At 43.1% G+C, this 27,295-nt stretch overlaps 1 protein-coding gene across 1 annotated transcript in view; it reads right to left on the bottom strand.

Annotated features, from left to right (window-relative positions):
• The window catches only part of LOC126291913 (arylalkylamine N-acetyltransferase 1), a 381,277-nt gene extending 354,836 nt beyond the window's left edge, over positions 1–26,441 (bottom strand). Inside the window, exon 1 of the mRNA XM_049985647.1 lies at positions 26,319–26,441. The gene's annotated coding sequence lies outside the window, so the exon portion shown is untranslated. The remainder of the gene's footprint in view (positions 1–26,318) is intronic.
• Between the last annotated feature and the right edge of the window lie 854 nt (positions 26,442–27,295).

The following is a 27,295-nucleotide window of genomic DNA, read 5'->3' as shown; positions in this document are numbered from 1 at the left end:
TTCACAGAACGTCTCCCAATAGCATATCTTTCTCGTATTGGTGAAACTTATCGACACCACCCATTATTTTGTTGTATTCTGCCACAACTTCAGGACAAGAAATCTGTGTACTAGTACCACCCTTGTTTTCCCTTTTCCCTGTGGCTGTTTCTCATGGGTCATGAACTGAGGACAGGAAAGTGACTGGACGGTGTCCATCCATTTTACTGCAGAAATGGTTCCTTTTGTTTAAAACTGGAATTCTCCTCTTTCCAATTTAAAGTTTTCCTTCACAAATTTGGGTAAATCAAAAGTACTTACCTGATACTATAGCTTTGAGGAAAGAATCACGAAATGTCACGCAAACAGCACTCAAAGGCCCCTCTACGGAGCAACACTCACAAGGGAATCTCCTCATCGCAACCCCCTCAGATTTAGTTACAATTTGGCACAGTGTATAGGCCTTGAAAAACTGAACACAGATCAATCGAGAAAAGAGGAAGAAATTATGTAGAACTATGAAAAAATAAGCGAAATATACGAACTGAGTAGACCATGTGCAAGATAGGCAACATCATGGCTAATGTGAACACAGGAGTACCGTGGTCCCGTTGTTAGCGTGAGCATCTGCGGAACGAGAGGTCCTTGGTTCAAGCCCTACCACAAGTAAAAATGTTATTTTTTTATTTTCAGACAGTTATCAAAGTTCAGGCACTCACACTCTACACACGTAAAAATTTGAAAACGTTAAAAACATATGTTCTGACAGAGCACAGGGAAAACTGTGCGACTGTGTAACTGTTGCATTCATTTTTTGCAGTTTATGTGACAAACTCTTATATTTTCATTACTTTTTTGGGAGTGATTATCACATCCACAAGAAAGCCTAAATCGGGCAAGGTAGAAGAATCTTTTCACCCATTCGCCAAGTGTACAAGTTAGGTGGGTCGACAACATATTCCTGTCATGTGACGCACATGCCGTCACCAGTGTCGTATAGAATATATCAGACGTGCTTCTTGTGGAGGAATCGGTTGACCTATGACCTTGCGATCAAATGTTTTCGGTTCCCATTGGAGAGGCAAGTCCTTTCGACTACTAATCGCAAGGTTTTGCGATGCGGTCGCAAAACACAGACACTAAACTTATTACAGTGAACAGAGACGTCAATGAACGGACGGACAGATCATAACTTGGCGAAAGTAAACTTTTCACTCCAGGGAAGACTTGAACCAAGGTCCTCTCGTTCCGCAGCTGCTCACGCTAACCACGGGACCACGGAGCTCTTGTCTTCACATTAGCCACGATGTTTCGTATCTTACGCATGGACTACTCAGTTTGAATATTTTGCTTATTTTTTCATAGTTCCACACAACTTCTTCCTGTTTTCTCGATTGATCTGTGTTCAGTTTTTCAAGCCCTATCCACTGTGTCAACTTATAACTAAATCTGAGGGGGGGGGGGGGGTGCGATGGGGAGGTGCCCTTGTACCAGTGCTTCCCAACCTTTTGAGCTGGCGGCCCCCTTCTTCAGTCGGAAATCCATGGGGGACGCCTAGTTAGTCAGCAGTACAGTAACTTTAAATTTCAGAGCGAAACCCATGGGAACTGAAAACTTCTTAATGGAAGTGCCATGATCCCAATAACCCTATATCCTCCTGCCCCCCCCCCCCTCCGAAGTATCAACAGTCTTTGGTTTAGAGATGAATGAAAACGAAAATTAACGACCCAATTTGAATTCCCACTGTATCCTGACACTTACTAGTGTATTTACTCCGTTTGTTCAACACCCTATAGCCTGATTAAAATTACTTGGTAATTGAAATTACACAATGGAGCTGTCTTCCTCCAAGAGCAATCAACTCATTCATTTAAACTGGAAACTTCCCTTGTTGTGAAGGCGATGGAGAAACTGCACTCTTCTTCAATGATCCTTACTTGAGCCACCGATCCATGTTGTTGTTGTTGTGGTCTTCAGTCCTGAGACTGGTTTGATGCAGCTCTCCATGCTACTCTATCTGTGCAAACTTCTTCATCTCCCAGTACTTGCTGCAACCTACATTTTTCTGAATCTGCTTGGTGTATTCATCTCTCGGTTTCCCTCTACGATTTTTACTCTCCACGCTGCCCTCCAGTACTAAATTGGTGATGACCTGTTGTCTCAAAACAATTCCTACCAACCGATCCCTTCTTCTAGTCAAGCTGTACCACAAACTTCTCTTCTTCCCAATCCTATTCAGTACCTCCTCGTTAGTTACGTGATCTACCCACCTAATCTTCAACATTCTTCTGTAGCATCACATTTCGAAAGCTTCTATTCTCTTCTTGTCCAAACTATGTATTGTCCACGTTTCACTTTCATACATGGCTACACTCCGCACAAATACACTACTGGCCATTAAAATTGCTACACCACCAAGATGACGTGCTACAGACTCGAAATTTAACCGACAGGAAGAAGATGCTGTGATATGCAAATGATTAGCTTTACAGAGCATTCATGGAAGGTTGAGACCAGGAAAGTTTCCAACCCATTCCTCACACACAAACAGCAGTTGACCGGCGACGCCTGGTGAAACGTTGTTGTGATGCCTCGTGTAAGGAGGAGAAATGCGTACCATCACGTTTCCGACTTTGATAAAGGTCGGATTGTAGCCTATCGCGATTGCGGTTTATCGTATCGCGACATTGCTGCTCGCGTTGCTCGAGATCCAATGACTGTTAGCAGAATATGGAATCAGTGGGTTCCGAAGGGTAATACGGAACGCCGTGCTGGATCCCAACTGCCTCGTATCACTAGCAGTCGAGATGACAGGCATCTTTTACGCATGGCTGTAACGGATCGTGCAGCTACGTCTCGATCCCTGAGGCAAGAGATGGGGACGTTTGCAAGACAACAACCATCTGCACGAACAGTTCGACGACGTTTGCAGCAGCATGGACTATCAGCTCGGAGACCATGGCTGCGGTTACCCTTGACACTGCATCACAGACAGGAGCGCCTTGCGATGGTGTACTCAACGACGAACCTGCGTGCACGAATGACAAAACGTCATTTTTTCGGATGAATCCAGGTTCTGTTTACAGCATCATGACGGTCGCATGCGTGTTTGTCGACGTCGCGGTGAACGCACATTGGAGGCGTGTATTCGTCATGGCCATACTGGCGTATCACCCGGCGTGATGGAATGGGGTGCCACTGGTTACACGTCTCGGTCATCTCTTGTTCGCATTGACGGCACTTTGAACAGTGGACATTACATTTCAGATGTGTTACGACCCGTGGCTCTACCCTTCATTCGATCACTGCGAAACCATGCATTTCAGCAGGATAATGCACGACCGCATGTTGCAGGTCCCGTTCGGGCCTTTCTGGGTACAGAAAATGTTAAACTCCTGCCCTGGCCAATACATTCTTCAGATCTCTCACCAATTGAAATCGTCTTGTCAATGGTGGCCGAGCAACTGGCTCGTCACAATACGCCAGTCACTACTCTTGATGAACTGTGGTATCGTGTTGAAGCTGCATAGGCAGCTGTACCTATACACACCATCCAAGCTCTGCTGCACAGAACCCACAGAAATGCCAACTCTGAAGGCGATCTGTTCAAGAGTCATTCAGCGATCCCCCAAAACAATTCTCTCTACTTTCTCGATCGTGTCGTCAGACCGGCTTGTGCGAGCCCAAGGTTGTTTCGGTTTGTTGTCACACGATGTTCTGCCTTCATTAAACTGTCGCACCCACAAACGCACTTTCTACACATTCATAACTCCATCATCACATGTCACCTTCAACTGTCGATGAATTTCAATTGGTTTCACACCACACAAATTCAGAAAACGAATGATTGCACGCTGTTCAAGTAAGGAAAACTTCGCCGTTTTAAGTATTTAAAACTTTTCTCATTCTCGCCGCTGGCGGTAAAATTTCCATCTGCCGTACGGTGTTGCCACCTCTGGGACGTATTGACAATGAACGTGGCCTCATTTGAAAGCAATGCACATGTTTCTATCTCTTTCCAGTCCGGAGAAAAAATATCGGAGGCCTTAGAACTTGAATGCACCTCGTACAATGCATCTGCGCGAAGGTACAGCAAAAACGGCGGGAACTTCCGATTGGAAGTAGTACCCTATACTGTTCACTGGGTGGTAGCACCGTACAGAGGTGGCAACTGTGAATCCCACAGGACTAGGAGCGAGTTCGTTGTGGTGGGAAGCATGTTTCCCACGGCTCACGAAAGGGTTAACGGAAGGCGGCGACGTTGCTATGGCGTCGCAGCCGCGCGGCGAGGTCCTGAGTTGTCACGTGACCGCCCCGTTTCTGGGACGAGCGGCCGGTTGTCCGACGTGGCAGTCTCCACTAGCAGCGTGGTGTAGCAGCGCGCCGTGTAGCGACGCAGCCGGCGCCAGGGGCGGCTCCGATGGCCCAGCTGCTCACTTCAGCTCGGATGTCGCGTAAGCTGTCGGACTCCTGCAGTTGTGGAACGAGGTGGATAGCTGGCTCTCTCAGCGGCTCCGTCGGTGAATAGAGCGAGCAGCGAAACTGAATCGATGCGAGATGTTCTTTCACTGTGTTACCAGTGTAGGTTGCTACAGTCAATATTGCGTCGTTTAATTTGGGATTTGAATCAATGCTGCGGTGCGTGGTTTATGCTCGCTCAGGTTCTGCTAAACTTGTGGATGTCGTGCTGGGGATATTTCTGCACTACCCCTTCCTGAAGCCGCCCATCTGCTTGGCTACAGCTTATTCTACATTACTTTACATTTTGGCGTATTTAAATAATCAAAGCTTGACGACTTTCACGTTCTAAATAAAGTAACGATAATTTCCAACACATAATAAACGTTAAATTCTTTTACATTTTCCTTCTTAACCCATTACTGCCCAAAACTCTATCGGGTCATTTTTTGAAAACTTTTATACCTAGATACGTTACATTGAGTGATTAATTTAATAAAAAGTTGTCTTGAAAATTTTCAGTTTATTAGAACAAAAACTACAGACCGTCCCATTTTTGGGACATTGGCCAAATGCGCTATCCAAATTCACCTTATTCTCCATGCATAATACTGTAAGAAACAACACAAACAATAAATAAAGAATATTTTAATATTATTGAAAGTCTGTTCAGTATGAAATGAAGCAAAACACTTGTCCTGTACACCAACATTGCACCTATCACAAATTTTTGTCGTTTTTTTTGTTGCAGTAAGGACATATCTTCTGTGTCTTACTTTGATTTCCTGGATCTAGTCGTACATCTGTGCTCACTCATCCCCCCATCAATTTGCTTCCTTGTGGTCCTCTGCATTTTGATACTGATCCTGTTTTCTTTGATAGCTAAAACATTACTATTCTCCGTCGGACATCCAAAAGTGAGAGCGTCTCATTAGAGTTATCAATTTGGTATGCACGCCATGTGTTTACGACGCAGATATCTATCATATGTGTGAATAATGGCCACCACCATTTCTTTGACCTTATCCTCGTCCTATAAAGTGATATCTGCTTGTCCAGGAGATCAACGCCACCCATATGGGCATTGTATTCTTCAATGAGATGTGCCATTGTAACAGATATTTCCTTTTTCTCTGCCCATCAGTATATTTTAGTAGAACTCAGAGGAGTAATAGTACTGTAGTTTGTCGCTTCATCTCGGCTGGTTATGAGCTCTAAAGTACCGGCTACATCTTGTACAACAGACTCATTGTTCAGTACATTTTCGTCAATGTCTTCTTCATCTGTTATTACATCTGCATCGGGTGGAATAATCGCCAATTCTACGTCATCATCTTCATCGTTACTCTCTTGATAGTTCTTTAGTTCTGCTAGAATTACTTCAAGTCTAAGTTCACGCGGCTTGTTTTTATCCTGTTGGAATCGTAAAATTCGAATAGAACATGAAAAAAAGTAGATACAAAGAACGTAAAATGCAATTCTTCTCTGTATAATACGTGTATACAAGAATAGGGCACATCAGCAATAAATGATAGCGTAACATGCCATTGTCCCATTATTGGGACGCATAAAATACACTCCTGGAAACTGAAATAAGAACACCGTGAATTCATTGTCCCAGGAAGGGGAAACTTTATTGACACATTCCTGGGGTCAGATACATCACATGATCACACTGACAGAACCACAGGCACATACACACAGGCAACAGAGCATGCACAATGTCGGCACTAGTACAGTGTATATCCACCTTTCGCAGCAATGCAGGCGGCTATTCTCCCATGGAGACGATCGTAGAGATGCTGGATGTAGTCCTGTGGAACGGCTTGCCATGCCATTTCCACCTGGCGCCTCAGTTGGACCAGCGTTCGTGCTGGACGTGCAGACCGCGTGAGACGACGCTTCATCCAGTCCCAAACATGCTCAATGGGGGACAGATCCGGAGATCTTGCTGGCCAGGGTAGTTGACTTACACCTTTTAGAGCACGTTGGGTGGCACGGGATACATGCGGACGTGCATTGTCCTGTTGGAACAGCAAGTTCCCTTGCCGGTCTAGGAATGGTAGAACGATGGGTTCGATGACGGTTTGTATGTACCGTGCACTATTCAGTGTCCCCTCGACGATCACCAGAGGTGTACGGCCAGTGTAGGAGATCGCTCCCCACACCATGATGCCGGGTGTTGGCCCTGTGTGCCTCGATCGTATGCAGTCCTGATTGTGGCGCTCACCTGCACGGCGCCAAACACGCATACGACCATCATTGGCACCAAGGCAGAAGCGACTCTCATCGCTGAAGACGACACGTCTCCATTCGTCCCTCCATTCACGTCTGTCGCGACACCACTGGAGGCGGGCACGTGCACCTTCCGCCGACCACTGGCGACAACATCGATGTACTGTGGAGACCTCACGCCCCACGTGTTGAGCAATTCGGCGGTACGTCCACCCGGCCTCCCGCATGCCCACTATACGCCCTCGCTCAAAGTCCGTCAACTGCACATGCGGTTCACGTCCAGGCTGTCGCGGCATGCTACCAGTGTTAAAGACTGCGATGGAGCTCCGTATGCCACGGCAAACTGGCTGACACTGACGGCGGCGGTGCACAAATGCTGCGCAGCTAGCGCCATTCGACGGCCAACACCGCGGTTCCTGGTGTGTCCGCTGTGCCGTGCGTGTGATCATTGCTTGTACAGCCCTCTCGCAGTGTCCGGAGCAAGTATGGTGGGTCTGACACACCGGTGTCAGTGTGTTCTTTTTTCCATTTCCAGGAGTGTATATCGATATAGCACTTACTTGAAAAAAATCTGAAGTATACGTTATCTTATACGGAAATCCATGTGTTCAAAACAAACACGCTCAGACAACTAAATCACAGCTCGTTGCCGTCCAGGAACTACCAGCAGACATACAGTGTTGCCAAGTGCGAGAACAAAAAATCGGCAAGTATATAATTTTCCTGACGTGAAGTGCTTAGAAAAAAGTTATTTATTTTACATTTACAGGCATTATAGCAGTTAGTTGGAGCTACAGATACAACAATAAAGGCTAAAAGCTCCATTGCGTACGTAGAAATAAGTAAAACATAGGTGTCCCAAAAAAGGGACAATGGCCAGTAATGTGTTAACTTTGAATGCCACAGCCAGCAGCCTAGCCCCAATGTGATTTCTGATAAATAAATGTAGAACAAAAGTAACTATTATGCACTAAACTTTACAACAAATATTCTATTACCTAATGATTCAATAATGTGTCATGTTGTCATCGTTCAATGTGTTTTGTGTGGTGGAAATGATGATCTGTTGCGTAACTGAAAATACTGATAATTTAGGTTTACTGTACCTTTTAAACAAATGAAGTTACAGAGTTGATACTTGCAACATTTGCCATTTTAATGATGCGTTTCCAGATGAAGTGTCGATCGTTAAGATCGACGTATGGGTTCAGATTTTAGCATTCACTTCTTTGTTGCAAAACTTGTTAATTTCACTTTAACAGCAAATTCTTAACTATTATAGATATGATCAATATTCAAGTTTTATCGGGATCACCATTAAAATTTATGGAGGATGGTAGATTAAAATAATATTGGCTTCATTCCTTGAATTACTACAGAATTCAATAGTTTTTATAAATGTTTCCCTTTATGGCCGATCTTAGGTCCGCCTTATTTAACAATGCTATGTCTCCTTGGCCAGAAACAGCTTCTACGAGGTTTCCCTACAACGTAGGTTCTCGTCTGTCTCACTTGCACACTACAGCACTCAGGCCTCATTCAGCACAATAGACGCCTGTGAGTTTCCCCATCTCGTGGTGAATCTGCGCTCTTTGTGGCACACGGTCCTGGACGAAAGGGTTCGTTTCTCAGTTCCTGAAGGCTGACTCTTTAGGCAATGTACTTAAATGAGAGCGAAATGCTCGTTAACTCACAGAGGCGACGGTAATATTGATTCGGTTATTATTGGTGGAAAGTTTGCAACATTCTCGTAAAGATAAGTAGATAACATACTTATCTTTACGAGAATCGGGTGTGAAGACTTGTAAGTTGCTAACAGCCTTGAAAGGCCAAACTAGTCAGTATATGTAGAAGTACTCAAACGTATTTTTAGAAAGCATCAGTTAAAATTACATAAAGATAAATGTGTAACGGAAAAACTGCCAGTGGGTAACTCAGAAGCATGTAAATATAATCCATTTAGCAAGAAACTACATTTCGTTTAAACAAATCTATCTTGCATCAAAACAGAAATAATAGCTCTTCTGGTTCAAAAGTAGTTTGTAGCTCTAAGTATGGAAGAACAAGACAAAACTATTTTGCAATCTGTACAATAAATCAGTGTTTCATTACATACCAATGAGCTTTTATCACAGGTGCACGCCCATTTGTCATTGAATGCACGAACTTTTGTAACAGGTCAAGTGGGAGTTTTCATCATTCGTCTGCTGAGGCAGCAGCAAATGTATCTTTGTCTGAGTAGCTTGTACGACCAACACGACTACCCAATGTATCCCACAAGTGTTCGGTTGGATTTAGATCTGGTCTCTGGCTTGGCAAGTCCAACAGTTTAATTTTTTTATGTGGAGACATATGTTTTAAATGCCGGAGGTGTGTTTTGAATCGTTGTCCTGCTGAAATATCCAATTATGTGACATATTCATTCTCCCATGTGAATGCATACTATTTTCCACAACGTCACTGTACAGGAAACGATCAATTTAGCCTGTTTTTACTATTAAAACCAGTCTCGATCTCAATTTATTTATTATGGTGACCTGTTTCGACGACTGCTATGATCATCTTCAAACCAATGAGTAAGAACCTCCTTCTGCTGGAGAAGATTCTCCAGCAGAAGGCGGTTCTTATTCATTGCTCTGAAGATGACCACAGTAGTGGTCGAAACTGGTCACCGTAAGAAATAAATTCTGATCAAAACTGTATTTAATAGTAAATATTTGTAACACATTTATCACTGTCATTCCCATAATGCTTAGTTAACCGTTATGTTAAATATAAACGTAGGCTTCTGAGGCTATTTTCACAGTCAATAAAAAAATTTCCGTGTTTGTGACCGCGTTGTCAATATGTAAAACTACGTTTAGGTCACTGTTGAAAGCGATGTCGGTAGTTTTACGTGTTGACAATGCTGTCACAAACCCAGAAAATTTTTATTGACCATCAATTAAGTTGTCTGTTGGCTAAAATTGTACTTACGGCTGCTGTGGCGTAGTGTGCTAATGTTGGCGACGACTGTTGAATGCTCCATATTCACGAGATTGAATTTTCTGTTTAAGACAGTCTTGAAGGGCGATCTATTTTAATTCTAGAAAACCGCCCAGACGCCAAGATCACACAAAATATTTTTTTTTAATTCAAGAAAACCAGTTTCACAAGGCTTAGCTGTCGTCCTCAGGTCTTAAACTTTTGTTTTTGTTCATTTTATGCTGACCTCATGCACAAGATGTTTGTCATCGCTAAAGTATTTGATAAATAAAAGGCACAACATCTTGCACGAAAGGCCATGTCGATATACATATTGCTCGCAGATGCTTTTTACTTGATACAAATACGTGTGATGCTATTGCAGATGTGCTGTTATGTACATATTTGTATCATTTAACAAGCATCTGTGAGCAATATGTATATCGACATGGTCTTTTGGATGATACGTTGTTTGTTTTCAAATATTTTAGATACGACAAACCTTTATAATATGCTAAGTTTTATCTACTTGACATCTTGTGCATGAGGTCTGAGTAAAATGAACATGCCTTGCTCGAAAAAATATTGAAGACCTGAATATGACAGCTAAGACTGTTGCAGCCGGTTGTCACGAATGAAGAATATTTTGTGCTATCTCGGCTTTTGAGCAGTTTTTAACGATTCACAACACAGATGCAGCCACCCGATCAGATTTTAGCCCGTAACAGCTAATTTATCTCCACAATAAACATAACTGCTTTGATATGTGCGATCGGGGGTTCCTGTTCCACGACGTTGGACAAACGTTGGTCTGTTATTTAAGTTCAGAACTCGCCTGGTGCGCAAATTGTCACATGTATGTCTTTCACACCAGTGGTAGGAGATCATGAAATTGTTTCACAAACGGAAAAGCCTCTGGTAAACTCGTTGATTGACGTGTGAATTAATGTTATGCATGCAATGTTTTAGTGTCAGACACTTGAAATTTGTTTACGAAAAATGATGTCTTTAATGCAGAATGCCCAAACACACTGATCGTATGTAAATCGTCTCTGAAAACATAACCACAAAGGATCTAGAGAATAATCCTGCATGTTTTCCATTGATAAAAGAAGAAATGCTATTCCCGGTATACAGTTGTATGTACTTTTGTTGCGATACTGAAGTAATTATTTTGTCGCAACCAGGGAACACAGACAAAGAAAAATCAGGACAGTGAAACATTTGTGACCATCAACTTCGTAATCGAAACGGCACTAGAATATGATTGCCAAAATATCACTATTCTTAGAAAACACAACCATATATAATGAGGAAAAAATCCTATCATATAGATTGACGGGAACAACCTTTAGTGTTGAACATGAAGTAAATAATTAATGCCGTTCCCGCTCTAGGGTTGACAGGTTCTTGGATGAACCCTCATGTGCTCAGTAAATTGATTGCCCTTGTTAATCGAACGTTTCATAACACAGTGTTTGTGTTAATATGAAAGGAATGTCTTTGGATACACTATACTATTACTTGACTGCTTGACAACAAGGTCACATGATTCGCAACATTCAACGGTAGTTGAGAACATCAGTACATTACGCCACCGTTGCTGTAAATAAAATTTAACCGTCTACTGTGTGTGCGGTTGCTAGGGATTGTGGGGAGGCTACCGTGTGACCAAACGTTGGTTTATGTCCTCAGCGCAGGATATTTCAAGCAGCGTTAGTAGCCATACTTATGATTGTTGATTTCTTCTTCTTGCATGTAAGGTACAGGTAGGCTGGAAATTCGTTTAATGAGCTCTCTACTTCCAGTCTAAGGTTAATTATCCGTGTATGTTCGGTATGGTGAATACAGCCAGCCCCTGACTGCTAATTAAAGGATTATAAACTGAAGCAGCAAAGGAACTGGTATAGGCATGCATATTCAAATACAGAGATTTGTAAACAGGCAGAATACGGCGCTGCGGTCGGCAACGCCTAAATAAGACAACAAGTGTACGGTGCAGTTGTTAGATCGGTTACTGCCGCTACAATGGCAGGTTATCAAGATTTAAGTGAGTTTGAACGTGCTGTTATAGTGGGGTCACGATCGATGGGATACAGCATCTCCGAGTGTACCGTGAGTATCAAGAATCCGGTAAAACATCAAATCTCCGACATCTCTGCGGCTGGAAAAAGATGCTGCAAGAACGTGACCAACGATGACTGAAGAGAATCGTTCAACGTGACAGAAGTGCAACGCTTCCGCAAATTGCTGCAGATTTCAATGCTGGGCAGTCAACAAGTGTCAGCGTGCGAACCATTCAAAGAAACATCATCGACATGGGCTTTCGAAGCCGAAGACCAACTCATATACCCTTAGGAACTGGACGACACGATACTTTAGGCCACGACTGGGCCTGCCAACACTGAATTGGACTGTTGATGACTGGAAACATGTTCACTGGTCGGACGAGTCCCATTTCAAATTGTATCAAGCGGATGGGACTGTATGGGTTTGGAGACATCATGTATTCATGGACGCCTCATGTCAGCAGGGGAGTGTTCAAGCTGGTGGAGGCTCTGTGATGCAGTGCGGCTTGTGCAGTTGGAATGATATGGAACCCCTTATATATCTAGATACGACTCTGACAGGTTACACGTACGCAAGTGTCCTGTCTGATCACCTGCATCCATCTATGTCCATTGTGCATTCCGATGGCCAATTCCAGCAGGACACAGCAACACCCCACACTTCGAGAATTGCTACAGAGTGACTCCAGGAACGCACTTGCGAGTTTAAAACACTTCCACTGGCCACCAAAATCTCCAGACATGGACATCACTGAGCATATCTGGGATGCCTCGCAACACGCTGTTCAGAAGAGATCTCCACCCCGTCATACTCTTACGGATGGATTTATGGACAGCCCTGCATGATTCATGGTGTCAGTACCCTCCAGCAATACGTCAGACAATAGTCGTGTCCATGCAACGTCGTGTTGCGGCACTTCTGCATGCTTCCGGGGACCCACACGATATTAGGCAGATGTACCAGTTTCTTTGGATCCTCAGTGTATATTGCGGCAGGTTACCACGTGCTTAAGCTAATTTCTTATTGCCGTGTGGGATTAGCCGAGCGGTCTATGGCGCTGCAGTCATGGACTATGCGGCTGGTCCCGGCGGAGGTTCGGGTCCTCCCTCGGGCATGGGTGTGTGTGTCTGTCATTAGGATAATTTAGGTTAAGTAGTGTCTAAGCTTAGGGACTGATGACTTTAGCAGTTAAATCCCACACACTCCCACATTTTTTAAATTTCTTATTAATACCAAAGCTAGTGATAAAAACGTGCAGCGACCCTTTATTATTTTTTTTTCATCAGTCTACTGACTGGTTTGATGCGGCCCGACACGAATTCCTTTCCTGTACCAACCTCTTCATCTCAGAGTAGCACTTGCAACCTACGTCCTCAATTATTTGCTTGACGTATTCCAATCTCTGTCTTCCTCTACAGTTTTTGCCCTCTACAGCTCCCTCTAGTACCATGGAAGTCATTCCCTCATGTCTTAGCAGATGTCCTATCATCCTGTCCCTTCTCCTTATCAGTGTCTTCCACATATTCCTTTCCTCTCCGATTCTGCGTAGAACCTCCTCATTCCTTACCTTATCAGTCCACCTAATTTTTAACATTCGTCTGTAGCACCACATCTCAAATGCTTCGATTCTCTTCTGTTCCGGTTTTCCCACATTCCATGTTTCACTACCATACAATGCTGTACTCCAGACGTACATCCTCAGAAATTTCTTCCTCAAATTAAGGCCGGTATTTGATATTAGTAGACTTCTCTTGGCCAGAAATGCCTTTTTTGCCATAGCGAGTCTGCTTTTGATGTCCTCCTTGCTCCGTCCGTCATTGGTTATTTTACTGCCTAGGTAGCAGAATTCCTTAACTTCATTGACTTCGTGACCATCAATCCTGATGTTAAGTTTCTCGCTGTTCTCATTTCTACTTCTTCTCATTACCTTCGTCTTTCTCCGATTTACTCTCAAACCATACTGTGTACTCATTAGACTGTTCATTCCGTTCAGCAGATCATTTAATTCTTCTTCACTTTCTCTCAGGATAGCACTGTTATCAGCGAATCGTATCATTGATATCCTTTTACCTTGTATTTTAATTCCACTCCTGAACCTTTCTTTTATTTCCATCATTGCTTCCTCGATGTACAGATTGAAGGGTAGGGCCGAAAGGCTACAGCCTTCTCTTACTCCCTTCTTAATACGAGCACTTCGTTCTTGATCGTCCACTCTTATTATTCCCTCTTGGTTGTTGTAAATATTGTATATGAGCCTTCCCTCCCTATAGCTTACCCCTACTTTTTTCAGAATCTTGAACAGCTTGCACCTTTTTATATTGTCGAACGCTTTTTCCAGGTCGACAAATCCTATGAACGTGTCTTGATTTTTCTTTAGCGTTGCTTCCATTATTAGCCGTAACGTCAGAATTGCCTCTCTCGTGCCTTTACTTTTCCTAAAGCCAAACTGATCGTCACCTAGCGCATTCTCAATTTTCTTTTCCATTCTTCTGTATATTATTCTTGTAAGCAGCTTCGATGCATGAGCTGTTAAGCTGATTGTGCGATACTTCTCGCACTTGTCAGCTCTTGCCGTCTTCGGAATTGCATGGATGATGCTTTTCCGAAAGTCAGATGGCATGTCGCCAGACTCATATATTCTATACACCAACGTGAATAGTCGTTTTGTTGCCACTTCCCCTAATGATTTAATAAATTCTGATGGTATGTTATCTATCCTTTCTGCCTTATTTGACCTTAAGTCCTCCAAAGCTCTTTTAAATTCCGATTCTAATACTGGATCCCCTATCTCTTCTAAATCGACTCCTGTTTCTTCTTCTATCACATCAGACAAATCTTCACCCTCATAGAGGCTTTCAATGTATTCTTTCCACCTATCTGCTCACTCCTCTGTATTTAACAGTCGATTTCCCGTTGCACTCTTAATGTTACCACCATTCCTTTTAATGTCACCAAAGGTTGTTTTGACTTTCCTGTATGCTGAGTCTGTCCTTCCGACAATCATATCTTTTTCGATGTCTTCACATTTTCCCTGCAGCCATTTCGTCTTAGCTTCCCTGCACTTCCTATTTATTTCATTCCTCAGCGACTTGTATTTCTGTATTCCTGATTTTCCCGGAACATGTTTGTACTTCCTCCTTTCATCAATCAACTCAAGTATTTCTTCTGTTACCCATGGTTTCTTCGCAGCTACCTTCTTTGTACCTATGTTTTCCTTCCCAACTTCTGTGATGGCACTTTTTAGAGACGTCCATTCCTCTTCAACTGTGTTGCCTACTGCGCTATTCCTTATTGATGTATCTATAGCGCTAGAGAATTTCAAACGTATCTCGTCATTCCGTAGAACTTCCGTATCCCACTTCTTTGCGTATTAATTCTTCCTGACTAATATCTTGAACTTCAGCTTACTCTTCATCACTACTATATTGTGATCTGAGTCTATATCTGCTCCTGGGTACGCCTTACAATCCAGTATCTGATTTCGGAATCTCTGTCTGACCATGATGTAATCTAATTGAAATCTTCCCGTATCTCCCGGCCTTTTCTAAGTATACCTCCTCCTCTTGTGATTCTTGAACAGGGTATTCGCTATTACTAGCTGAAACTTGTGTCAGAACTCAATTAGTCTTTCTCCTCTTTTATTCCTTGTCCCATGCCCATATTCTCCTGTAACCTTTTCTTCTACTCCTTCCCCTACAACTGCATTCCAGTCGCCCATGACTATTAGATTTTCGTCCCTCTTTACATACTGCATTACCCTTTCAATATCCTCATCCACTTTCTCTATGTGTTCATCTTCAGCTTGCGACGTCGCTATCGTTGTCGGTGTTGCTCTGCTGTCGATTCTGATTAGAACAACCCGGTCACTGAACTGTTCACAGTAACACACCCACTGCCCTACCTTCCTATTCATAACGAATCCTACACCTGTTATACCATTTTCTGCTGCTGTTGATATTACCCGATACTCATCTGACCAGAAATCCTTGTCTTCCTTCCACTTCACCTCACTGACCCCTGCTATATCTAGATTGAGCCTCTGCATTTCCCTTTTCAGATTTTCTAGTTTCCCTACCACGTTCAAGCTTCTGACATTCCACGCCCCGACTCGTAGAACGTTATCCTTTCGTTGATTATGCAATCTTTTTCTCATGGTAACCTCCCCCTTGACAGTCCCCTCCCGGAGATCCGAATGGGGAACTATTCCGGAATCTTTTGCCAATGGAGAGATCATCATGACACTTCTTCAACTACAGGCCACATGTCCTGTGGATACACGTTACGTGTCTTTAATGCAGTGGTTTCCATTGCCTTCTGCATCCTCATGTCGTTGATCATTGCTGCTTCTTCCGCCTTTAGGAGCAATTTCCCACCGCTAGGACAAGAGAGTGCTCTGAACTATTCGCTCCTCCGCCCTCTTTGACAAGGCCGTTGGCAGAATGAGGCTGACTTCTTATGCCGGAAGTCTTCGGCCGCCAAAGTTGATTATTTATCAATATTTAGGCAGCGTCCTAGTACTAAATTATTCTCAAGGCTCGCTATCCAGTATAAGCCGTACTTATACGATGCGGCTAACTGTACTAGCAGGTTAGATTGTTAAATGTATGAGACAGGCGCTGAGTGGCTGGTATAACTGGTTATCTACACTCCTGGAAATGGAAAAAAGAACACATTGACACCGGTGTGTCAGACCCACCATACTTGCTCCGGACACTGCGAGAGGGCTGTACAAGCAATGATCACGCGCACGGCACAGCGGACACACCAGGAACAGCGGTGTTGGCCGTCGAATGGCGCTAGCTGCGCAGCATTTGTACACCGCCGCCGTCAGTGTCCGCCAGTTTGCCGTGGCATACGGAGCTCCATCGCAGTCTTTAACACTGGTAGCATGCCGCGACAGCGTTGGCGTGAACCGTATGTGCAGTTGACGGACTTTGAGCGAGGGCGTATAGTGGGCATGCGGGAGGCCGGGTGGACGTACCGCCGAATTGCTCAACACGTGGGGCGTGAGGTCTCCACAGTACATCGATGTTGTCGCCAGTGGTCGGCGGAAGGTGCACGTGCCCGTCGACCTAGGAGCGGACCGCAGCGACGCACGGATGCTCGCCAAGACCGTAGGATCCTACGCAGTGCCGTAGGGGACCGCACCGCCACTTCCCAGCAAATTAGGGACACTGTTGCTCCTGGGGTATCGGCGAGGACCATTCGCAACCGTCTCCATGAAGCTGGACTACGGTCCCGCACACCGTTAGGCCGTCTTCCGCTCACGCCCCAACATCGTGCAGCCCGCCTCCAGTGGTGGCGCGACAGGCGTGAATGGAGGGACGAATGGAGACGTGTCGTCTTCAGCGATGAGAGTCGCTTCTGCCTTGGTGCCAATGATGGTCGTATGCGTGTTTGGCGCCGTACAGGTGAGCGCCACAATCAGGACTGCATACGACCGAGGCACACAGGGCCAACACCCGGCATCATGGTGTGGGGAGCGATCTCCTACACTGGCCGTACACCTCTGCTGATCGTCGAGGGGACACTGAATAGTGCACGGTACATCCAAACCGTCATCGAACCCATCGTTCTACCATTCCTAGACCGGCAAGGGAACTTGCTGTTCCAACAGGACAATGCACATCCGCATGTATCCCGTGCCACCCAACGTGCTCTAGAAGGTGTAAGTCAACTACCCTGGCCAGCAAGATCTCCGGATCTGTCCCATTGAGCATGTTTGGGACTGGATGAAGCGTCGTCTCACGCGGTCTGCACGTCCAGCACAAACGCTGGTCCAACTGAGGCGCCAGGTGGAAATGGCATGGCAAGCCGTTCCACAGGACTACATCCAGCATCTCTACGATCGTCTCCATGGGAGAATAGCAGCCTGCATTGCTGCGAAAGGTGGATATACACTGTACTAGTGCCGACATTGTGCATGCTCTGTTGCCTGTGCCTATGTGCCTGTGGTTCTGTCAGTGTGATCATGTGATGTATCTGACCCCAGGAATGTGTCAATAAAGTTTCCCCTTCCTGGGACAATGAATTCACGGTGTTCTTATTTCAATTTCCAGGAGTGTATTTATTTGTGTAGTCACGTTGTGGTGGTGTCTTGTATCTGTCTTTGTGGGGGATGCTGGTCATATATATATATATATATATATATATATATATATATATATATATATATATATATGAGTAAGTTCAGGTCAATCAAATATACCCAGCCCTCCGCGGAAGTGGCGCAAAAAAAGATTTGCACTAAGCTACGATTTTATTTATACTAATGGCCATTAAAATTGCTACAACACGAAGAAGACGTTGTACAGACGTGAAATTTAACCGACAGGAAGAAGATGCTGTGATATGCAAATTATTAGCTTTTCTGAGCATTCACACAAGGTTGGCGCCGGTGGTGACACCTACAACGTGCTGACATGGGGAAAGTTTCCAACCGATTTGTCATACACAAACAGCAGTTGACCGGCGTATCCTGGTGAAACGATGTTGTGATGCCTCGTGTAAGGACGATAAATGCGTACCATCACGTTTCCGACTTTGATAAAGGTAGGATTGTAGCCTATCGCGATTGCGGTTTATCGTATCGCGACATTGCTGCTCGCATTGGACGAGATCCAATGACTGTTAGCAGAATATGGAATCGGTGGGCTCATGAGGGTAATACGGAACGCCTGCTGGATCTCAACGGCCTCGTATCACTACCAGTCGAGATGACAGGCATCTTATCCGCATGGCTGTAACGGATCGTGTAGCCACGTCTCGATTCCTGAGTCAACAGATGGGGACGTTTGCAAGACAACAACCATCTGCACGAACAGTTCGACGGCGTTCGCTGCAGCATGGACTATCAGCTCGGAGACCATGGCTGCGATTGCGATGGTGTACTCAACGCCGAACCTAGATGCACGAATGGCGAAACGTCATTTTTTCGGATGAATCCAGGTTCTGTTTACAGCATCATGATCGTCGCATCCGTGTTTGGCGACATCGCGGTGAACGCCCATTGGAAGCGAGTATTCGTCATCGCCATACTGGCGCATCACCCTGCGTGATGGTATGGGGTGCCATTGCTTACACGTTTGGGTCACCTCTTGTTCACATTGACGGCAGTTTGAACAGTGAACGTTACATGGCAGATGTGTTACGACCTGTGGCTCTACCCTTCATTCGACCCCTGCGAACCCCTACATTTCAGCAGGATAATGCACGACCGCATGTTTCAGGTCCTCTACGGGCCTTTCTGGATCCAGAAAATGGTCGACTGCTGCCCTGGCCAGCACATTCTTCAGATCTCTCACCAATGGAAAAAGTCTGGTCAATGGTGGCCCAGCAACTGGCTCGTCACAATACGCCAGACACTACTCTTGATGAACTGTGGTATCGTGTTGAAGCTGCATTGGCAGCTGTACCTGTACACGCCATCCAAGCTCTGTTTGACTCAATGCCCATGCGTATCAAGGTCTTTACTACGGCCAGAGGTGGTTGTTCTGGGTAATGATTTCTCAGGATCTATGCACCCTAATTGCGTGAAAATGTAATGACTTGTCTGTTCTAGTATAATAAATTTGTCCAATGAATACCCGTTTATCATCTGCATTTCTTCTTGGTGTGGCAATTTTTATGGCCAGCAGTGTATTTTACACTATTTTTTTTTTTTTTTTTTTTTTTTTTTTTTTTTACTTTCACTTCGAGTTATCAGTCTTCTGACTGGATTGATGCATCCCGCCACGAATTCCTCAATTCCTCTGCTGTGCCACCCTTTCGTTCTCAAAGTAGCACTTGCAACGTATGTCGCAATTATTTGCTGCTTGTATCCCAATATCTGTCTTCTTCCACAATTTCAACCCTCTGCAGCTCCCTCTAGTACCGTACCCTGATGTTGTTGTTGTTGTTGTCTTCAGTCCTGAGACTGGTTTGATGCAGCTCTCCATGCTACTCTATCCTGTGCAAGCTGCTTCATCTCCCAGTACCTACTGCAACCTACATCCTTCTGAATCTGCTTAGTGTACTCATCTCTCGGTCTCCCTCTACGATTTTTACCCTCCACGCTGCCCTCCAATGCTAAATTTGTGATCCCTTGATGCCTCAAAACATGTCCTACCAACCGATCCCTTCTTCTAGTCAAGTTGTGCCACAAACTTCTCTTCTCCCCAATCCTATTCAATACCTCCTCATTAGTTACGTGATCTATCCACCTTATCTTCAGTACCCTGATATCTTATCAAATGTCCTATCACCCATTTTCCTTCTCCTTATCAGTACTTTCCAAATCTTTCTGTCCTCGCCGATTGTGTGGAGAAGCTGCTTCCAAATTACCTTATGAGTCCATCTAATTATCAACTTTTTTCTGTAGTACCAAATCTCAAAAGCTTTGACTCTCTTCTGTTCCAGTTCTCCCCCAGTCCATGTTACACTACCATACAATTTTGTGCTCGAAACGCACGTTCTGAGGAATTTCTTCGTTAAATTAAGCCCTATGTTTCATAGTAATAGACTTCCTTTTGTCAGGAATACTCTTTTGGCAGCGCTAGTCTACTTTTCATGTCCTCTTTGCTCCGTCCGTCAAGGGTTAGTTTGCTGTTTAGGTAGCACATTTCCTGAACTTCAACTACGTCGTGATCAACGTCAGATGTTAAGTTTCTCGCTATTCACATTTCTACCACTTCTCACTAGAATCGTATCTCTTGGATTAACTCTCAGACAATATTCTGTTCAATCCATTCATCACGTCCTGTAATTCTTCTCCACGTCCCCTGAGAATAGCAATGTCATCAGCGCATCTTATCATCGATGTCCTTTCACCTAGAATTTTAATCGCACTATTGAACCTTCATTTTATTTCTCTCATTGTTTCTTTGTTGAACAGCAGGGACGAAAACTGCGTCCCTGACATGGAGAATTTCGTTCTGGGCGGTCTAACAACCCCATATCCTGGCCAATAATTCAGTACAACATTCAATTTTTTACTAACATTTTTCAATAATCTGAAGGCTACTCCCTTCCAGTCCTTTAGAGAACAGTTCATTCCCAGTCGAAATACTGTCTCGTGAACTTCAAAGACGTCTTAACGCAGGGTATTATGGGCTGTCAGACTCGTTTGCTGCCTGGCAGGTAAGTTTTTGAGCTACTGTATAGTCGTTGGAAATACTTCCCCCGTAGCAGCTCCAGTATTTGAATTGCTTTTATTTTGAGTATTAATTATAATATTCAGTTCCTAAACTTTTGAGATGTGTTTCTTGATGAGCTCAACAATTGTCGGTCTTATTCCTTTTCACGAAAAATAGATTTGATGGGTTTTCAGCCTGACGACTCAGTTATGAATAAGCAAAACCTAATATCAAGTACCACAACTAGACATTAATAACGATGCACTAAATATCTGTGTAAAGTCCTCAGCGAGTCATTCAGTTTTACACACTCCTAGATATAATTCAGCCAGCGTTGTAGTTTGATCATGTAAGAGAGTACTTTGGCTTATTCACTTTAAACTCTGATAACATTAAAGCACCCGGGTTCCGGAAGAGCAACCTTCTATCTTCATACACAAATGAAAATGCGTAATTGCGTAAAAGATACAAATTGGTTCACAAGGTCAATATCGTCCTCCTGTGGGTTGACAAGAGGACAACTTTGGATTTTTTTTATGTGAAACTATATTTAGCTTTTATTCAGCGAAGTACTCTGATTCTTGTGTGAGGTGTGTCTGCAGACAGAACCTTGCTCTTCCGAAACCAGTCAGTGTAGTACGATCAGATTTTTATATGTCTGACATTAAAAGCGTGGCTGAAACGAAATCTTGTATTAAATGGTCCTTGAAGTAGAACTGGCTAGGACTGAAACATTCTCTTAAACCGCTCTTCGACTCCAGTTGGATAACAGGTTGAAATAATCAGTAAACGGAAAATTTACTCAAGCTCATTTAATGATTTATTACACCTAGAAGTGTCTGTCATTCTATTGAAATAAATATAAGGGGTTTCTCAGTACCTTGTATGCTGAGACATTTCATCAGTAGCTGGGTATGTATTTATTCCAGTCTTCTATTATTTCATCTCCTTTTTTCCCTTTCCCACTGTGCATTTCTTCACCCCCTCCCCTCTGTTACTTCCTACTCCCCATCTCCTTGTCCTCCATTCCCAAACTGTGCCATTCTCCTGCTGCCCCAATGTTAATCTGTTCCTCCCTCCCATCTGATCAACTGCTGTCTCTGTCTTCTGGCTCCTGCCTCTCTGTTAGTCTGCTCCTGCCCCTCCATCCAACACCTCCTGCCACTCTCTTTCTGAACCTCTCTAGGACCATTTTCTCCTCACCTATTTTCTCTCTGTCCTCCTCTGTCCACTTCCCCTCCTTCTCTCTCTTTCTATCTCCTTCTGCCCCTAATGTGTCCATCTTCCTGCTCTCTGTGTGTCCATCTCCATGTCCCTCAATATCTCTCCAGGGTATCACCCACATTCCAATAGGACGTTGTTGATTCTTAACCCCACAGCATTTCTTTCCTCATAGTAAATGATACGTGTACGGTACTAAGTTCGTTTGAATCGATCTGAAATTCTTACATTATGTCTCCAGTATCATAACTATAGTGCCACACAGCTCATTACGATGTCAGCATTATAGATACTCTTGTCACTGAAAACAAATTACTTTTTATAAAAGACATGCCAACGCTGATACAAGTCCAATAGCTGTGGAATATCTGGAGTACATCCGCGTTAGTGGATACTTTGGTACACAGTGCGTGGACTGTGGACTCCCCTCCAACAACATATTGCTTAGTTACGTGTAGGTGTTGAAATCGAAATATGTAACCAGACGTCTTTGCATCTCTGGTAGATTTGCACTATTGTAGATTTTACAAGATGAAAAATCGTTAGTGAAGCAACATTAAAGTTGTGCTGTCATTTGGTTTAATATGCAGTTGGGTTTCTGAGAACAGCTCGTCAACTAACGTTGCACACTGCTCCTGTTGCATTGTTCACGAAACCAACACTCGTTTTCCCTGTAGCTAAGACTTTATCGACTTTCGTTCTCAGTATATCAGTGTTTGAACTTTCCAAATTCTTGAGAATTGAGCATCCCCTCTCAATGAGAAACACACTATGAGGTGACAGGAATTATATCGATGATTAATTAGTTAAGCAAAAAGTTACATTGTCAGTCCCAATCAAAAGAGCTTTCAGTGCTCATCTAATCTTTAGATGAATAATGGCTTTTGAATCCAAAAATCGATTGGAAAAATGAAACTATAAACTTGTTGTAAGGATTGTATTGGTCAGATGGAAAGCTCTCATCCTTTTAAACATTCAGTTACTATTTCTATGTTAAAAAGTTGAAGACAAGCAATATTTTTTTCTAAAAGAATGTGTAAGAAATACTTCATACCAGAGAACGTTCATACAATACATATTTTTTCATGGAAGACATGAAACACTTTTACAACAAAAATGAAACAAAATTTAAATTAAAGCACCTTATCTGAAAACATACAGATCTGATGATTCCACATTTTTTCAGAAGATTAATTGCAATTATAAAATTGAGTGCAACCATCATGTGTCTTCCTCTTGTATTTAAGTAAATGAAGTTGATACCAACTTCATCAAAGGAATTATTTCTTTTGGGCTGTATACATACACTGAGGTTTCTTGTAAATGGCATTATCCCAGAACAATATTTCAAATAAAAATTATATCCTCTGTGCTCTGACCTAAGGAAAAGAAAGCTAACTGTAAACAATCTGAAGACTTTATGTAACACTGGATATACACTTTTATCTTTGGAAATAGTGATAAAACATCTAGTTCCACAACACATGTTCTCCCATTTTGAGAATAAATTTATTTCTTAAAACTCTCTAACCCAAACATCAGAGTCCTATATTAAAATGTGTGACAGTATTGTACATTCCTTCAGCTGTATTCCTCAATAATGCAGGTAACATACTGAAACTCTTATTTCTGTGAAAATCTCTCCTTATACAGAGACAAATTCGTGAAGGACATATTGTAACAGTATTAACAGTGATCTATGCATCTCAACATGAAATGATATTAATTTCAAGTTCTAGAGGTCAGTCAGTGTAAGTCCTACACACTTTAACAGTCAGAAAACCATGGACAAGCAATCCACATGGGAGTTTATGATATTTTAGCTGCACACATACAAAAATAAGGACGGCTGTTAACAGCAAATCTTGTTATTTGCAGTTATATGAAAAAATGACAATCTAACATGTCATTCTTGAGTTCTTTTAAATTTTCCAATTAATTTCGGAAACATCTTCAGATTTTACATAAAGGTCAATCATGTCGCTTCTCTCTTCTCAGATCGCCATAAATTTCGTAGAAACAATTGAAAAAGAAAACTTCATAAAAGTATTTGGAAACAATTGATGGTGGAGTGCAGTGTGATGAATAAAAACGAAACCACAATATTTTCAATAGCATTTACATTACAAAGGAGCATTATATACATGCTCAGGACGGAATTACTGGCTGTGTAAACTTGTTGCTTCCATAGCAGTGGAAGCTGTGGATGTCAGCCATGAAATACTTTGTTATTGAAAACAGACAGTTGTATTAAAACTTCTCTTCTGGTCAGCAATTTTTGTTGCTTTAATTTATTTACAACTGGTTCCAAAGAAATGACAGTTTCATCCGGAAGCACAGATATCACAGGATAATGTGGGCTGGTAGATCTTTATGGTGACAAAAGGCTTTTGTCCTACTAGACATGTCCCACTCAACAGTGTTCATAGTTTTAATTTTTTCACAATTCATTTCGGAGCAAGTACAGTTTCATCTTGAGGTAGTTGAGCGGTGTTATTGGTGACAGTGCTTGAGTGTTGGAGTACAAGTACAGTTTTCATCTTGACGTAGTTGAGCAGTGTTATTGGTAACAGTGCTTGAGTGTTGGAAGATGAAACTGTACTTGCTTCGAAAAGAAGTGCAAATAAAATAAAATAACAAACACAGCTCTCCATTTAAAAAAAAATGTAGCAGTCTAAGTTTTATTGTGCCCTCTCAGTGTGTTAAGGGGGAGCAGTAATTGCTTCTAAATCAACTGCAAATAAATTAAAACAATAAGCACAGATTAATGGAAGGAATCAAATAGTGGGCTAACCTTTTTCTTCATAAAATAGCTACTGTCTTCCCAGTGTACCTAAAGAAATGTTTTAAGTGGATCCTAAGCCTGTAACAGGAATATAGCTGATCACTAAACTAAATATCTAGTTAGGAATTAACATTACCTTTAAACAATTGAAGTTTACGGTTATACAGATTTATTCCAGCTTCAGAATTGACTTTATTATATGGAGACACAATACGTAATGTAGATTAATTCAAAACATAAGAAACAGGTTGAGCACATATCGCCTCTTTACATGATGAATAACGCAGGTTTAAAGGGAGTTGGGTTTTATCATACATTCCATGACAGGTTTCAGGAAAATAGTCACATTTTGAAGTTCTGTTCATGTTCAAATCGGCATTTAATGTGTGTGTATGTGTTTGTGCTTCATTTCCCCAAAAGTTGTCTTTTTCTGTTGTCAGTTGAACGAAGAAAAGGTGCAGTATCGGATTTTAAAAAATTCCAAGACGACACAGAATGACAGAGAAAGAGGTGCAGAATAACACTCGTGTAGACATCATAACCGTTACCAATTTATACTCCCACAGAAATTCAAAAAACGAATAAGGTCCTGAATGTGTTGTCTAATGCTTGGGAAAAAGAGTAACTTGAGTAGTGCTTTAGGGATGGCATATGGTGATACAGATTTATTCCAGCTTCAGAATTGACTTTATTATATGGAGACACAATACTGTTATGTAGATTAATTCAAAACATATGAAACAGGTTGAGCACATATCGCCTCTTTACATGATGAATAACACAGGTTTAAAGGGAGTTTAAAGGGAGTTTGGTTTTATCACACATTCCACGACAGGTTTCAGGAAAATATTCACATTTCGAAGTTCTGTTCATGTTCACATCGGCATTTAATGTGTGTGTATGTGTTTGTGCTTCACTTCCCCAAAAGTTGTCTTTTTTTGTTGTCACTTGAACGCAAAAAAGGTGCAGTATCGGATTTAAAAAATTCCAAGATGACACAGAGTGACAGAGAAAGAGACGCAGGATAACGCTCTTGTAGACATCACAACCATTACCAATGTATACTCCCACAGAAATTCAAAAAACGAATAAGTTCTTAAATGCTTCGGAAAAAGAGTAACTGGAGTAGTGCTTCATTAGTGAGATCATCATTTCAAAAAGCATTATTTATAACACATGAAAATGATCATGTATGAATCACCCATATTGTAGCTCATTACTACCTCTCCTGATGATGGAACACAGATGACGAAACACAGAATGCTGCAGCTGTAGCTGAGGATAACAATGTGGACTCGCCCACAGCTTAAAGCAGAAGAGCGACTGAAGTGGTTCTGCACGGAGTTGGTGGGGGGGGGGGGGGGGGGGGGGGGGAGTTCAGTTGTTAGGGTAGGCTGTAGCGCTGGGAAGCATACAGTGGAGGGGAGTCGTGGCGCGGGCAGGTATATCTGACAGGAGAAACAGGTGTAAGAGCGTAGCGCTGGGCAGCCTACCTGCAGGGGCGCGGCGGGCACCGGAAAGGCAGGCGGAGCCGAGCTGCAGCGCGTCGAGGGCTGGGTCGTCGTAGCCACAGCCAGGCGGGCACTGGCCGCTGCCACCGCGGCGCAGGCAGCCCGGCTCCAGCCGGCCCGGCCGCAGTCGATACGGAGGGCGCGGCGCGTCACCTCCACCCCCGGCGGCGCCGCCTCCTCCTCCCCCAGGGCGGCAACGGCGCCTCCAGAAGCTTCACAGCGCGCCTTCCACGCATTCCAGGCCACCGCTGGCATTTGTGCCCCATCATCTCCGGAGCGCCACACCGAACCCATATCGAGTTCCATTAAGCCGTATGACAGGACATTCATTATTACGAAGGCGTCACAGCATGGAATCTACGACACTTACCAGATGGGTAGGTTACAGAATTTAAAAACATGTATGAATATGTTGTAGTTAGATGTAGTGGTAATTTGTTAAGTGTGCTGGCAAGTAAGAACAGAACTTCCAATCAGGTGAGTATAGGATTATATATGCGAAACAAAATAGGTTTAATGCAAGAGCAGATCTAACAACGAATACGAAAACAGGAGCGTGAGTGAAAGTATTATTTAAGCCAAAATAGACATGAAGCCAACACCCACCAAAGTAGACACGTTTATATGCCTGTTAGCTCCACAGATGGTGAAGAGATTGAAAGAAAATGCAAGAAGATAAAAAGATACAGTACTTTAAAGAAAACGAAAGTGTAACTGTGATGGGGGCAGCGAATTCGTTAGGAAGAGAAGGAAAAACAGTAAAGAATATGGATTTGTGGCAAAGAATGAAAGAGAAACTGCCTGCTAAAGCACAGAGCACAATTCTAATCATTGGAAACGCTTGACTTAAAAATCACGAAATTTTGCACATGGAAGAGATTTGGAGATACTGGAAGACTTCACACAAATTGCCTACCAGTAAGACAGATTTCGAATGATGCTTTTAAACTGCAAGCCGT

This window comes from Schistocerca gregaria, chromosome 9 (assembly GCF_023897955.1).
Source record: "Schistocerca gregaria isolate iqSchGreg1 chromosome 9, iqSchGreg1.2, whole genome shotgun sequence".
NCBI classification, from domain to species: Eukaryota; Metazoa; Arthropoda; class Insecta; order Orthoptera; family Acrididae; genus Schistocerca; species Schistocerca gregaria.
The sequence above is the reverse complement of the archived record's forward strand: the minus strand, read 5'-3'. Positions and strand labels throughout refer to the sequence as shown.